The 15,150-nt window shown below is 29.5% G+C and overlaps 1 protein-coding gene across 1 annotated transcript in view; it reads left to right on the top strand.

Annotated features, from left to right (window-relative positions):
• Nucleotides 1-15,150, top strand: part of LOC126774236 (C-type lectin domain family 4 member F) — an 88,466-nt gene that overhangs the window by 938 nt on the left and 72,378 nt on the right. The window lies entirely within an intron of this gene.

The following is a 15,150-nucleotide window of genomic DNA, read 5'->3' as shown; positions in this document are numbered from 1 at the left end:
GTGATTTCTCTCTCGAAAACGAGTTAATGTCTGGTACAGATATGTCTGTGAAACAAACAAAAAATACATTTACATTTTTCCGGCAGTACAGTTATTATTATTATTATTAAATTTACGACATGACGTAACGATTATTTAAAAATATTCCTTTTTTTATTTAATTATAATAAGCCTTAAAATAACGGCCATTTTTTAAATTAACATTCTAAGATTTCTTAAATTAGTTAAATTCATATTTTATTCAAAAAAATATATTTTAAGCTGAGTGAATTGTGATTTTTTCCCCTGACAATACTAGAGCGCTATGGCCTCATCGTTCGGGGTGGCCAAATGCATATTATTTTTTAGATTATAAATCATTCATTCGTTATTCATTTCAGTTCATAATTATTTATATTATCTTTTCTCTGTATGTATTTATTTTCGTTTGTAGATATCTGACGTTGATAAATTTGTTTCTTAATGATATTTGTTTTTATAAATTAGTGTAAGTACTTATCTACTAAATCTTAGACTATAAAATATTTATTAAAATAACCATCTATGTAATCGTTAAACTTGTTTAGTTACATCATTAAAGCAAAACCAAAGCTTAACAAAAAATAACAAATTGAAGCGGTCACCTTATTAGAAATCTACCATCCGTTTTCTTTTTTTTAAATTGAGTTTTGTATCATAAAATTTAAACTATCAAGGTAAAATGTCCCAAGAAAAACCGCGATAGAATATTAATCTGTTGATATGTAATGCTCGATCGGGTTGTAAAAAATTATTATACTGGTTAAAACTTGAAGCTACTTTATTTTTATAGTAACATGGAGATAAATTTGACATCAAATGTCAATATCTTGAATTATTAATTTTGAAAGCGTGTAAACTCCTGTAAAAAGAAATAATATTTTTTACCGTTTATTTTATGCCTGATATCAAAAAATGCTACCTACGGATATGAAGGTTACGAATAACGGATTGTGGGATACATGTATGATAATGACAGATACACATGCTAGAATAAAAATGTAATAGTCAATTATAAAATTTTACTATCCGTAAGCTAAACGAATCGTTTAGCTTACGTATTTTGGATATAGTAATCGAACTTTAAATTATGTACCTATCTAAAGGTTCCTTAACTTTTATCCAGAAGGACAATTCTGGATACAAGTTAAGGAACCAGACGTTTAAGTGAATGTTTTGTTTTTTTTTAATATTGAAGATAAAATCAAAATCTACAGGACATTTTAAATTAATTTACTTTCAAGTTATTTTATTAATATACTTAGACTCATTGTTGTTTTTCAATTCGACTTATAGCTTTTATTTTATTAAAAATTAAAAATCTTTAACAGAAAAATGACATATTTTGATATTTTATCCTTAACATTTATGAGATTAATATTCTGTAACCATTAGTATTTAAACATTCTCAATCCAATATTAATATGACATCATTACTATTTTTATGAAAATAATAGGTTTAGAATAATGTAGAGAATTACGTTAACGAGTTTTTGAACCGGTTTCATATTTTATTTAATTCGTCAATCTTTGTCGTCAAACAGCCACACCACTAATGAATATAAAATGATATTTTTAAATATGCACAACACAGTAATGAGTAATTGCTTAAAAAAAGAAAACGTGTTGTCATACGTTACCTTTTTCGTTTTTATTCATTATTTAAAGTATATGCTTTCGTAATGATGACAAAAACTCGCAGTCAGCTTGTTAAGAAAATATTTTTATGTTGAGGCGAACTAGCTAAAGAAAATTAGCGAATTTATTTCCATTAGTCCTAATAATAATTCACCATCACACATCACAAAATGATATAATACCGTTTTTTTCCAAGAAATAGATATAAAATATATATATTCGCCTGTGTTATATTTAATTATTTACTATATATCTTATTAAAATTATCACTTTATTTCAAGGATATCAAAACTTGAAAATTTAACTTGAAGTTAAGTAATGTTTTTTTCATATCTGCATATATAAAAAAAACTTAATCTGATAATTTCTAAGTTAAATAAATTTACAATAATAAATGTTAAATAACATAAAACGTTCATACGCAGTTCTAAAGATAGTCTTGTGGCATTGTACCAAGATGGCGCCGTTGGCGATATTGCCTTTTGAATAGCAAAATTCAGTCTTTCTCGCATTGCCAGTAGTGCGACGGAAGTTTTTAGTCTTAGTATACGAACATTTTTAAACGATAAGCCAAAAGTTCTTATTATCATAACATATACCAATTATTTTATTTTGTTTCACAATTTTTAATAAAAATAAAGCGCATGAAAAAAAGAAAATTTTTGAAAGTGAGAAGACAGCGGTTATCTTTTCGTCTGCAGCCTTGTCGTTTTTTTTTTCGTTTTGCGTCGTTTCGACAGCGAAGAGTATTTAATCACTACGTTTAGTCGTCTTCCTAGAATTTTCTAAATCATGTCAGTCTTCTAAATTGAAATGTTTTTCAATACATTAATTTTAACTGTCATTATGCACGTTTACGGATATCGATACATATCATTGTTTATTTTTTTGAGCAGCTTTGAAAACATGCATGTTTTTATGTTTTTCATGTGTGGAATCCACCCAGAACTTGCACAAAGCCCTATCAGCAAGTGAAGTTTATGTTATTATATATTATATGTATACATTAAACAGATATAGTCAACTGTTGCATTGTTATTTAAAGGATTAAGCTAATTACACTTACTCGCAATAGCGTTTATCTCACGAAGCTTAAATAAAGATTAAAGGTCAAAGATGTTAAAAAGTCCTACGCAATATAGTTTGAGCGTAGGTTTGCTACCTTTAATTTAAAATCAATGTAGCATTATGTACCGAAGGAGTTACGTAATAACATTTTATCAAAACAAATGGTCAAACATGACTTTTAAACATACGTTTTGTTTTTTTAATATAAGAGGATAGTAATCCCCATTAGTTTTTGGTTAGCGCATTAGACTGACTTTCTACTAATCCAGGATTAGGTTAATAAGAGAATATTTTAAAATAATTTTATTTAATTAAAATTCCGAGTAATATTATGAGAACATACTAAACGTGCACTATCATATATTATGTATTCCTTTTTTTTTTATAAAATAAGTAGGTGGACGAGTAAATAGAGCACCTGATGGTAAGTGGTCACCACCACCCCGAGACATTGGCATGGAAAGAAGTGTTAACCATCACTTATCGCCAATGCGCCACCAACCTTGGGAACTAAAATGTTATGTCCCTTGTGCCTGTAATTCCTTTGGCTCACACAAACCGGAACACAAAAATACCAAGTACTACTGTTTTGCGGTAGAATATCTGATGAGTGGGTGGTACCTCCCCAGACAAGCTTGCACATAGCCCTACCACCAGTAAAAGTGATAGTATCCAGACAATATTCATTTATAATTTATTTTGCAGTCATTTTATGTGCATACCATTATTTGAGCTGTGCATCGCGAAACCAAAGAGCGTATTTTTTTTCAGTAGATTTTGTATTTTATCATAAATTGCGTTCTTGCGACCTCAGGGTCTTTATTCCGATTTCAGGCTACTTGTTAAAATCAATAAAATATTTGTTTAATGACGTTACAATTATATTTCATACAGAAAACTAAAATAATTATGTATTTTATGTACATGTATGATATACCTACACATCTTTCGCTTCTAGTGCCATAATTAATAATGAGTTTCAATCTTTATAAACATTAATTATTTATTTTTTCGTTTGTAAATTTATTATCATGAAAAAATCGATTATATCGGATAGAAGGATTTAATTCAGTATTAGAAGTAAGGTTAACGGTAGATTAAAATGTGATAAAATCATTTAGTGATTGTTATTTTTAATTGAGCCACGACAACGTAATTTAATCAACGTTAATTGCTTTATTATTAATGTTAGAATATTTATAAGAGTGTATATGTAAAGGTAATATTTATTTCTAAGGCAATTATATATTACATTTTTCTCATATGCATATTTTAAGTGAAATATAGTTTAAAATAAATATTTTAGCCTATATTTTATAATCATAGTGAAATTTTGATGCCTTTCTCGATTAACGAATTGTCTAACGCAAAAAGATTGATCGCAAACCTGACTCCTAGTTCCTGACATTAGATCGTTAAACAAACGAAACTCAAAATGTATGAAGTCCTCCTGACCGATTTCGGCCAAGATGGGCAATCTAAAGAGGATTAACCAACTGCGCAGGACATATTATAGTGCATTGCGTGTGTAAACACAGATGCACTCTCAAAATCCAATGGGACGGTAATGTGACACGACAGGTAAGAATTCAGCCACGGAACCAAGGGCTTTAGACCTTTCCAAGGCACGGGAGTGTTCACACTTCTAATCTTCAGATCCTGGGCTGCTACTGAGATTCTTCAACAGAAAAACTCAATAACTTTTTATTGGCTCAACCTGGGGCTATAGTGATAACCAACAAGATTTCGATATTGTTGCGGTCTAATATAGCGACTATATATAAATCTCATTATATTATAATATTTTATTTCATTATATTAGGTAATATATTAACAAATATCAGCTTATGTATTTTATAAGGTTACAAATTGAAATCTCATTCGAAGAAGTTTATTTGCATTCATCTTTATCAGAGCATTTAATGTTTTGTAAAACGAATTTAAAAAGACAATCATTACCTAAGTGAGGAGTAAGTTACATAATATAATTATTATTTGTATGAAAGTCGCCCTACAACCAGACCGTAACAGACTTCTTTTCCACCAAAACTATAGCGGTACTTGACGCTATAAAAATAATTTGCATAACATCGTGGTAAGGCTTGTCTCGATTTGTTTTGTTCAACTAGTTATCACGACTCACGAGCCCGTCAGTGATAAACAAAACACGACAGCCTAAAACAATATATAATTAGATATAATTCTCGAATATATAATTATATATACGAGTAGGATAAAGATTTAATTCCGAGATATTGTTTAACCGATTAGATTTAACATGTCCTGAATAAAAAAGCGTGTCATAATTATTAAGGATTCCGTGTTTAATTAAACTTCGTTTATTAAAAAAAAATATGCTAAAAAAATGTAAATAAAAAAATACTAAATAACAAAAAGCCGTCAACGTTTTTGCAAACTAATACTATATCTAAGTAAAAAGAAAATATTTCATTAAAACCGGTCAAGCTGTTTCCGGATAGCAGAATTACGAACAAAAGCACAGCGGTATTTTAAACAAAGAGATAGAAAAAAATAACGGTATTCTATTTAGTTTAAGGATTAAAAAGACAGTTCGTAGGATACGAATAAATGCGTCAGATATGATTAATCTAGTAAAGTTGCACAAATTCAGGCTATTAATTCGGTAGAAAGTTAGCCTTACTACTGCATAATGTGTTGGCAATGATTTGTGATGAGAGTCCAAATACTAGGTCACGGTCAGTGTTTTGTAACATTTGATGTGCAAATGACCATTGTGGAGACGTGGTTAGTGTCTTCCGAGCTGACTATAATTATATTGCTATTAGTCATTTACTTATAATGAAATGAAAAAAAATTAAAAACCAATAAATATTAAGCTAATACATATTTTACATTCATAAGTTTAAAAAAAAAATACACAATTCGTAGCTTGTCTAATTAAATTTTATTGTAATTATATTTTATTTTATTAATATTGAATGAATGTATTGATGCGATTAGGATTGTAATTAAAGAGCAATTAAAAATGATTTAATGAAAAAAACAACTTCGGAATTCTTGACAAAATCTTGACAAAATGAAAATAATCTTGTTTTTGTGCCAATTAGTCTGAAGTAATCCCTGACGAGATAAACACGAGCCAAAGTACACCTACCTTTCAGAACCTTAACGTAAATTTGAATAAGATTTCGTTTATTTTTCTTGGGTTTATATTACTTATTAATGTGTCTACATGAGATATACTTAAATTTATATTGAATAATTGGATATATAATTAATCAATTGTTCTAAACCTCAATCTTTCCCTTATTTTTAGTTATAGTGGCCGCTCATTGAATGCCAAAGCCTGCAAAAACTTTTTCTACGGGATAAGCTTAAGAAATAAAATCCACAGTAAATATCTATTTATTCTGAAATCATCTGGTCTATATTGCTTAAACTGTCATAGAATCAATAGACTGCGTCGCTGCGTCTGGGGACAACATTTTCAAATAAATCGGCCCTGTGAAAGTTGGTAAGATCCTTTTGTCAAGTAGGAAATGAGCTGATGATCTCAAATGGCTAAATTTAAAGCTAAGAACCGTCTCGATCACATCAGATTTCAAACAGAAGAAATCGCATCAAAATCGGTTCCATCGTTTGGGAGCTATAATGCCACAATCAGGGGGATGTTTTTAAGTCGGGGGCTTAAAAAACTTCATAAATAATTCATGATTAAAATTAACTGATCGCAGTGTTGATGAATTAAACAAGGCCGCAGTGCAATCAAGACGAAATCTCTAGACGTAAAAAGTATATACAAGTTGCTGCTGCGGTCATTGTCGTTATATTTATTAAAAACTAAAATACTAAGTAAAAACATAGTTTCTAAACCATAACTAAACTATGGTAATTCGTTTGTCCATAAATAATTCTTAAATTTAGTTAAATTAATTGTCAAATTCAGGCACCCACAATGCTTTCAAAGTATATCGTATCAGGGGACCGCATTGTTGAGTTTCGTTTCACGTTTGTTCATAATGATATCTTCAAGTTGATATTTAATCCGAAGTAAATAAAAAACCGACAAAATATATCCAATTCGTTATTGTTGAAAAAGAGAAAGCCCCACTAAGGTGTCGTTTTAAATTATTAATTTTAAGACATTGGTTAAAAAAGTCATTACTTGACTACAATAACGTTTCAAATACATAGATGTGTTGTCTTATTTGTTTTTCCTGATTTTGTACGAACTTGTAGAAGAACATCTTGTTACTGAAACGTTTATTTCTCTGACATTTTATTGACGTAAAACGGCTGCAGCCTGCAGCGAATCGATTCCCGGTGATGTTTAATAGGGGAAAAAGGAGCTTGGAACGTTTATTTTTTTATTCAAGACGTGGCGGTTATCTTATTTCTATCTTATAAGTATTTGAAACTGACACCTCATTTTATCTCGGTCTAATTACCAGTAAATTAACTTTTAAAGGAAGTTTCTTTAATATGAACGTATTATATTAAATTATTTAATCTTCCTTATATTACATTTTTTTATTTTGTATGAATTCATTTAGTCTTATAAACGTTGTTTACTCGGTCATTAGTTAAACAATGCCGTGTCTTTTTCATTCAAATGGCAAATCGATAATGTCAGAAAGGGAGAAATCAGTGTTTAATTGAACAGCTGCTAAGCAACGTTTATAAGTAACGCCGTTAGTTTTTAAAGAAAAAAATTAAATTGTGTAAACCCTTTAATTTATTGCTTTTGGAAATAGCAACATTTTATAATTAAGTCGAATATAATCTAAGCTGAGCAATAAATTATCAAGCCAATACCACGGTAAGAATACTGTCATCATAATGCGAAATCATAGAAATCGGTCGGGTCACCGCATACGTACGTATCGAGTTCGTTTCCATTCAATATCGCATGTCAAGGACTTTGCAATGACATTATATTAGTGTGGCTTATATTGCAATGATTTGACCTTCATAAACAATTACAAACAAGAGAATATGAACACTATATATGTTGTGTTTAGATCTAAATTCTCAAATCCTGTTATTATTTTAAACTGAAATAAAATTGATCTCAGTAACGTGATTTTGATCGCATACAGAATGCAGTCTGAAACTTTTATATGTCCTATTTATTCTTAACTAAACTTATTATAATTTCAAATTAATGTATTTAAACATGATTTAAAGAAATACAAAACTATGGACAGATTTCATTTTCTATTAGTAAAATGCAAATGTATTACACCGTACAGTCTCATCTTCATTATTTTTGACATCAATAAAAAAAAAACAAAACTATTTACGAATCTTATTTTTTTTATGACAAAACTAAAAGCTTAAATAATATTAACAGCAACCGATATTTAGATTTTTTTTGTTATAAAAGTTTTAAACATACATTCTTTTTTATTTTACTGCTTGCTTTTGTATTCTCTGCTCTTTACTCGAATTTAGAACTAAAAGCTTAGTATTCAGAGCAATTTATGTCTTCTAAAGGATAAGAGACGCGCTAACTCGAGGAATAAAATACGAGCAATTCTTACTCGCTTTTTGAATGCTGAGCTTTAGCAAAGTGGGTTTAGTTTTTTTAGAAGGATTACCTTGCTAAAATCTAGAATCTACTAGTGTTGGTCTTATGACCGATGGCAGTCACGATGGTCAATCTTAGCGGTGTTGGGACTAGCAGGAGTTGATATAATTAAACTCTTTACTCTTTCTCTTTCATAATTCTATTGGACGTTCATTGACGCTAATCTGACCTAGCCGAAATCTACTAGCATAAATAAGATGTTTTTAATATTTTGGAAATATAACCCGATATACTCCTAAATAGACTAGACCAAAAAAAAAAATTAATTATCTCTTTCACAAAATATAAGCAATTTTTAACTATAAAACAGTTTTAAAAACGAAAAAAAATGTACATAAAAATATGTATAGTATAAAATATTTTTTCTATAAGTTATAATGAAATGAACATAAATTCATAAAATGATACATACAACTATGACAACAATTTTTTTAAATTGTAACACTTAATGTACACGGGTCGATAACATCAGGTTTTGTTAAAAACAAAACCTTGATCGAAAATTATATTTTATTAAATGCTTCAAGTTTATAAAATTATTTAAATTTTATATATATAATTAATAATCAAAATTTATATAAACCTTCTGACATATTAAAGAGTCAAGACTTCGTAGATAAATGTGGATCTCAACAAAAAGATCTCGTGTTCAAATTCGATCAAAATCTACTAATTCAGATGCTTAGTTTGTGTTTATAATTTATTGGTGGTAGGGCCTTGTGAAAGCACGTCTGGGTTAGTACCCACTTATTACTAATTCTACTATTCTACCAAACAGCACTATTTAGTAGTATTGTTTTCTCTTTCCTGTTTAAACGCTGAGTGGACCACTGTTTCCGAGATTAGTACCGCATTAGTGATATAAAGATAGTTAATATTTTTAATAGCGGCAATTTCTATGGGCGGTGGTGCCACTTAACAGTGTTTTGCGAATGAGCTCGGATTAAAACGACGTTTGCCTAACAGTGAGATATTTAACGCGTTACCGTCTGTCTGACATATTTTAAAAATTAACTAATCTAAAAACCAATTTAAATAACTATAGATAAACAAATCCATAAAATACTGGTGTTTGTGTCATATTGTAAATAACACATGAATGTTGAATAGTTCTGAGTGATGTTGATAAGGATTCAACACACATTGAGGCTGACGGTAGCTATCCTTACTAATAATGTCCTTCAGACCGATTTCGGTCACGGCGGGCAATCTCAAGAGAGATTAGCCAACTACGCAGGAGATATTATAGTGCACAAGTGTGTGCGCAAACACGGGTGCACTCTCTTTTCCCTAACTCTCATAATCGGGACGGCTATCCGACACGACCGAAAAGAGTTCAGACGCAGGACCAACGGCTTTACGTGCTTTCCGAGGCACAGGAGTGTACACACTTCCAACTTCCAGACTCCGGGCTGCTACTGAGTATTTTCTGATAGAAAAATGACTTTTTATTGGTCCGATCTGGCAATTGAACCCAGGATCTCCGGGTCTGCGACCTTTTATCAAGCCACTAGACCAACGAGGCAGTCTTACTAATATTATAAATGTGAAGGTGAGTTTGTTTGTTACACTTTTACGACTTAACTACACATCCGAGCATCATAAAGTTTTGCATCCACATTTTTAGAGGTAAAGAAAAGGACATCGTTTGAGAAACTGGAGATCCAGATATCCAGAACATTCTAAAATTAAATTAGTTTATTTTATTTTTCTTTAGTAGATATGTGTCAATCAAAATAAATAGAAATTCTGTTCAATTTAAACAAGAAATTATGACGAGTTTTGTCGAGTTCGCGTTTGGCTACAGAGAAAAAAGAGTTCTGCAGTTTTATGTATAATAGATAGATAATGACCAGCGTCGTCGTTGTATCTTTTTTGTACTCAATTATCCTATACGACATACCTACTTCTATTTGTAGCTTTAGTACTATGACAGAACCCTCTACGATATTGTCGACACCAAAATTTGAACTCAATCGGATGCATGTTAGTGATATTAACTATAAATACAGTATAATACAGTACAAATATAATATATACGTTAATAACCTACGCTTAATAAAAGTAATGACCGAAGCACTCAATGTCTAGGAAAGAATTTTTTCGAAGGATCAATGATTACTTAAAATTGGAAGTGACAAACGGATGTAAGGGTTTTGATTTTGTTTGAGGTATCCTAAAAATACGTGTCAGCTGTCGACGGCATGTTAATAAGTATATACTTAGAAGGTCGGAGTGATAGTGAAAGTTGTAACGCTTCCTTTTAAGTTAGTTTTAAGCAACAAATATATTTTCTAAAGTATTATACCAAATTTGCGATATGTATATAAAAACAAAAAATATTTTCTAAATAATATGTAACAAGTGATATTATATCACTTGTCCCATTATAAATATAAAAAAGTGGATACATATGTGACAGAATTTTAGTGGAATTAGACTGATGCAGGTTTTTTCACGGTATTTACTATTATGTTAAGATTGTCCTTCAACGCCGAGAACGAGATGAATTATACACAAATTAAGCGCATGATAACTCAGTGGTTCTTTCCTGAACCCGCATCAGTTAAGATTCACGCGTTCTAACAACTGGACAATCTTAACATAAGTCATATGCTTCGTATAAAATAAAATTGAACTCATTGGATTTATATAATTGAAATCGTTGGTATATTCATTTAATATTACCTACATAGTAATAACAAAATCTACCAAATCAATCATTCAAATCAAAAGTGCTTCCTGAATTATATCGAAGACACCGCCCGTTTCCTCATATTAACCTTCGACTTATTTTTTAAACTGTCGTCATTTATAACCGATGATATTTGCTTGAATGGTAAAAAACTAAGCGAACTTGTTTGTTTTTAATTGAGGATTCCATGCATAACCTTAACCTTTCGTTAAAATTATTATGAAATCTAATGTACACGTATATGTATGTACAAAAAATGTTTGAGTTATAACTAATAATAAATACAGACGCACGTAATATCTTATCAAATCGGTTATATGATTTTAAATAATATTGAATAATAATTTACCAACGTAACTTTGAGTTAGGTGACTCAAAATTACGTTGGTAAATTATATATACGTACTACCAATCTACCACAATAGTTTCATTCAATAAGAATGTTATCCTGACGTCATATTTAAGTATGACTTTACTATCTTTAAGCGTTGATACAGATGAATTTAAAATGATACGCTTATAAATAGCATTTAATAATTTACTTTACATATAATATAATTATCGTGCTATATATTCAAAATAATTAAGAATAGTAATGGCTAATAATTTACTATCCACTAAACTGACATTTTAATTTTCATTATAACAACAGTGAATATTTTTTATACTACTTATTGTGTCTATTTATGCCGATAGACAAATGGGACGACTGATGGTCACTATAGCCTATATGTGCCATCCTTTGGACCGAAGATCACACGCCCTTCAAATCGAAACACAGCAATACTAAGCTTTGCTATTTGGCGGTAGAATATGTGATGTGTTTGTACATAGGCGGGCTTGCACAAAGCCTATCTTAACTACCATCTAAATGACATTCAAAACATAATGTTATTTTAAATAACAAATTTAACGCTTTAAGATATTAATTACAATACGGTATACTGCTTACAACTGCATGACGTAGTGTACAATGATTGGTACCTAAAGCAAACTATTATCACCTCACGGTTTTGACATTGACTTTTAAGGTGTTTTGTAATTCAGATTAGCATTCCCATGTGATTCGTTTATTATGAAACCGACAATAGATATTTTTATTATTTCTAACCGAAATATAAAACAGATGTTATAATATATATATTTGTTTTTTATGTAAAAACTGTCAAAATATGAAAATAGTTCTTGAGAATTAAAATCATTCTTCGGTTAAGATAATATTTACGAGTTCTATTCACTTTCATCTCTGTCCAGAATATTATAAATAATAATAATAATTACAATAGAGCTCTGTGGAGTTAGTCGTGATGTGATAGTGTAGAACGCTATATGTTTTGATACACTGGCCCCGTCCCATATAAGAAAGTAAGTTCAGGATAAGAAAGTTAGAGGCCGAAGTCGCCGCGGAAAACGCTGAAGCGGTGCAAAATATTCATTTCTTATTTCATATTACGTCTTTGTTCCGTTTGTAGTTAACACATTTGTACCTTGTAGTAATATTGCAAATATATTAAAAGTAACACCTCGTCTTATTGCCTCTACTGGTGACAGAAAGGCTGGTTCATTTTTCGCACAGACGATTGAAATTGTAATTCAAAGGTAATGTTGTTCTTCTTATCAAACATTCCACGCTATTATGGTTTGTACATTATTTTCAAATTCTATTTGTATACATTTAAGGCCTAATGGAAATATTTCTTGTGTAAATAAATGTCAAAACAAAATATATATATATAATATTACAATTGATTTAAATAACAAATAAAATACGGTATAAATAAAATTTTAAGCGTCCAATGAAAAAGAAAGGAAATAGCACGGTTTATTTTTAAAAATAATCTTATTTTTATTTCAAGTACAATATTTAATGTGATAAAAAAATATGCGATTATACTTTTACCGTTGAACTGGTTACAAATTCAATTGACAACATTTGACCTACATTTGGCCCACACTTGCTAAATGGCATAGTTAAATAAAAGCTTGTAAAAAATATAAGTGGTTACTTTGAATGTGCCTATAACTGTAACAAGTCCAGATAGGACTAGAGTCTAGACGAATCGATTGCACCTTGATCGGTAGCTAGGCAACCTGGTTCACTTGTGTCGCCACACCAAAATAAAATTTAAATTAATAATCGTTAAATAGAAACATCGTATCAAATATAAATCAATATTTTTTAAAATTAAGACATCATTTAAATAAATGCTAAGTTTCTGAAGTACTACAAATTGAAAATTTACCTCTCTGATATTGGTCATTGATGTTTGTCTACAAATTATACAAAAACTAGGATTACTTGTTAATATTTAGTTTGTATATCTTATTGCTAAGCTTGTGCGTTGGTTGTGAGCCATTCAGATGATAGGTAACTTGATTTTTAAACGTATAGGTAGATCTGGATGAATAGGTATTAAGATTTTTGGAATAAAAAGGTGCAGCTTCAAGTCACGTCAACATATGCCGTTGTTGAAAAATGTATTTCTAAGTCAATAACGTGAAATATTTATATATATATGATAACGATATTTAATTTTTTGAATTAATCAATTGAGTTTTGTGTAATGAGAGCATTGATATATTATTATCTTTATAATCTTATAAGGCGGCAGATTCCTAGAATTGATTTGAATTCAATTCCTGCGTCGCGTAAGCACGTTAAAACGATATAGTTACGATATAGCTTATATACTATATCGTCGGTGTAGTTATTTGCCATATTTCTGGTCGGTAACTTATTATTTGATTAAGGGAATAATAGAGCCTTGCACTAGTGTATGCAAAACACAATGTATTGCGCAATTAGCTCATCGGCCTCAATCGGCTTTGAGAACATCATTTTCAATTTTATTTTATATAATATTAACTTAAATTTTATATTTAGACGAGATATATTGAAATATAAAACAAGCGAGGCATAGATATACTATAATAAACAATTACGATGAAATAAACTGATGGCTAACATTTATATTATTTAAGCAGTTATTTAATTTACTAGAACGATTTTTTGTAGTACGAAATACTAAAAATTTTTAATTATTCATCATATCATCTCTATCATAATATTTAAATGTTTGTATGAAGTAATATAAAATATCACAGAAAAACATTACAATTTTGTTATGAAACGACTTTTAAAAGCGGGGTAAGTTGAACTAGATGCCCGGTTAATTGCAACCGACTCGAAATAAAATTGCGATATATAATATATCGTTGGTATGTTACGGTATTAGAACTTTCTGGATGTATGACGTACTCGTGGTTCGGTATAATATATTTTTGTCAGATTATTTGTGATCGTTGCCTTAATTTTTTTTTTTTATAAAAAAAAAGAAATAATGTATACTAAAATTAAAAACTAACAATGTCAAAAATCATAAAGTACAGACGAATTGTAAACCTCCTCATTTTTGAAGTCTGGTAATAAATAACCTTTTAATGGTTATTATTATTTATTAAAACGTAAATTATGTTAATATGAAGACACAAGACTAAACATTCTTGTTAATTAAAAAATAGATAAAAATTATATATAATTATTACGTGTACATATAAGTGACGAAAAAGAGTGACCACTGACCCTCTTGCAGTTTCTTCTCGATAAAATCTATATTCCAAACAGGTGGTAACTTTAAATTGAATACAATCTCATAAAATGATTCGAAATTGCTTTTAAGAACTTCAATAATATATGTTTTTAATTTTGATTAAATTCGAGTTATTTAATGTAGACAGACGAAGAGGACTTTCATAGACAATTTTAGTTTTAATTTTATAATAGACTCATCCGACACATGCACATTATCTCTGGATGTTTTCTTTAACACAAACATTTGAATATTCAGTGGTGCTTCCATGGGATTAAACCATTGAACCATCTCAGCTATAGTTTTATATCTTTAACACATTACAAAGTACATTTTATTTTATTTATTATATATTATAACGCAATAAAGATATCGATATATCGATAAAATCAATAAATATAGCGACATAAATATGATTCTATAACACTTTAGACCAAGGATTGTATAGTAGTTTAATGTGCGAATTAAATGCAATTAAAATGCACCCAATCATTTAAAAACCTTTGAATGTATCGTTTAGAATGTTATTAATCATTTTTTGTTTGAATTATTTCTAAATATTAGCAATA

Source organism: Nymphalis io, chromosome 16, assembly GCF_905147045.1.
Source record: "Nymphalis io chromosome 16, ilAglIoxx1.1, whole genome shotgun sequence".
NCBI lineage: Eukaryota > Metazoa > Arthropoda > Insecta > Lepidoptera > Nymphalidae > Nymphalis > Nymphalis io.
The sequence above is the reverse complement of the archived record's forward strand: the minus strand, read 5'-3'. Positions and strand labels throughout refer to the sequence as shown.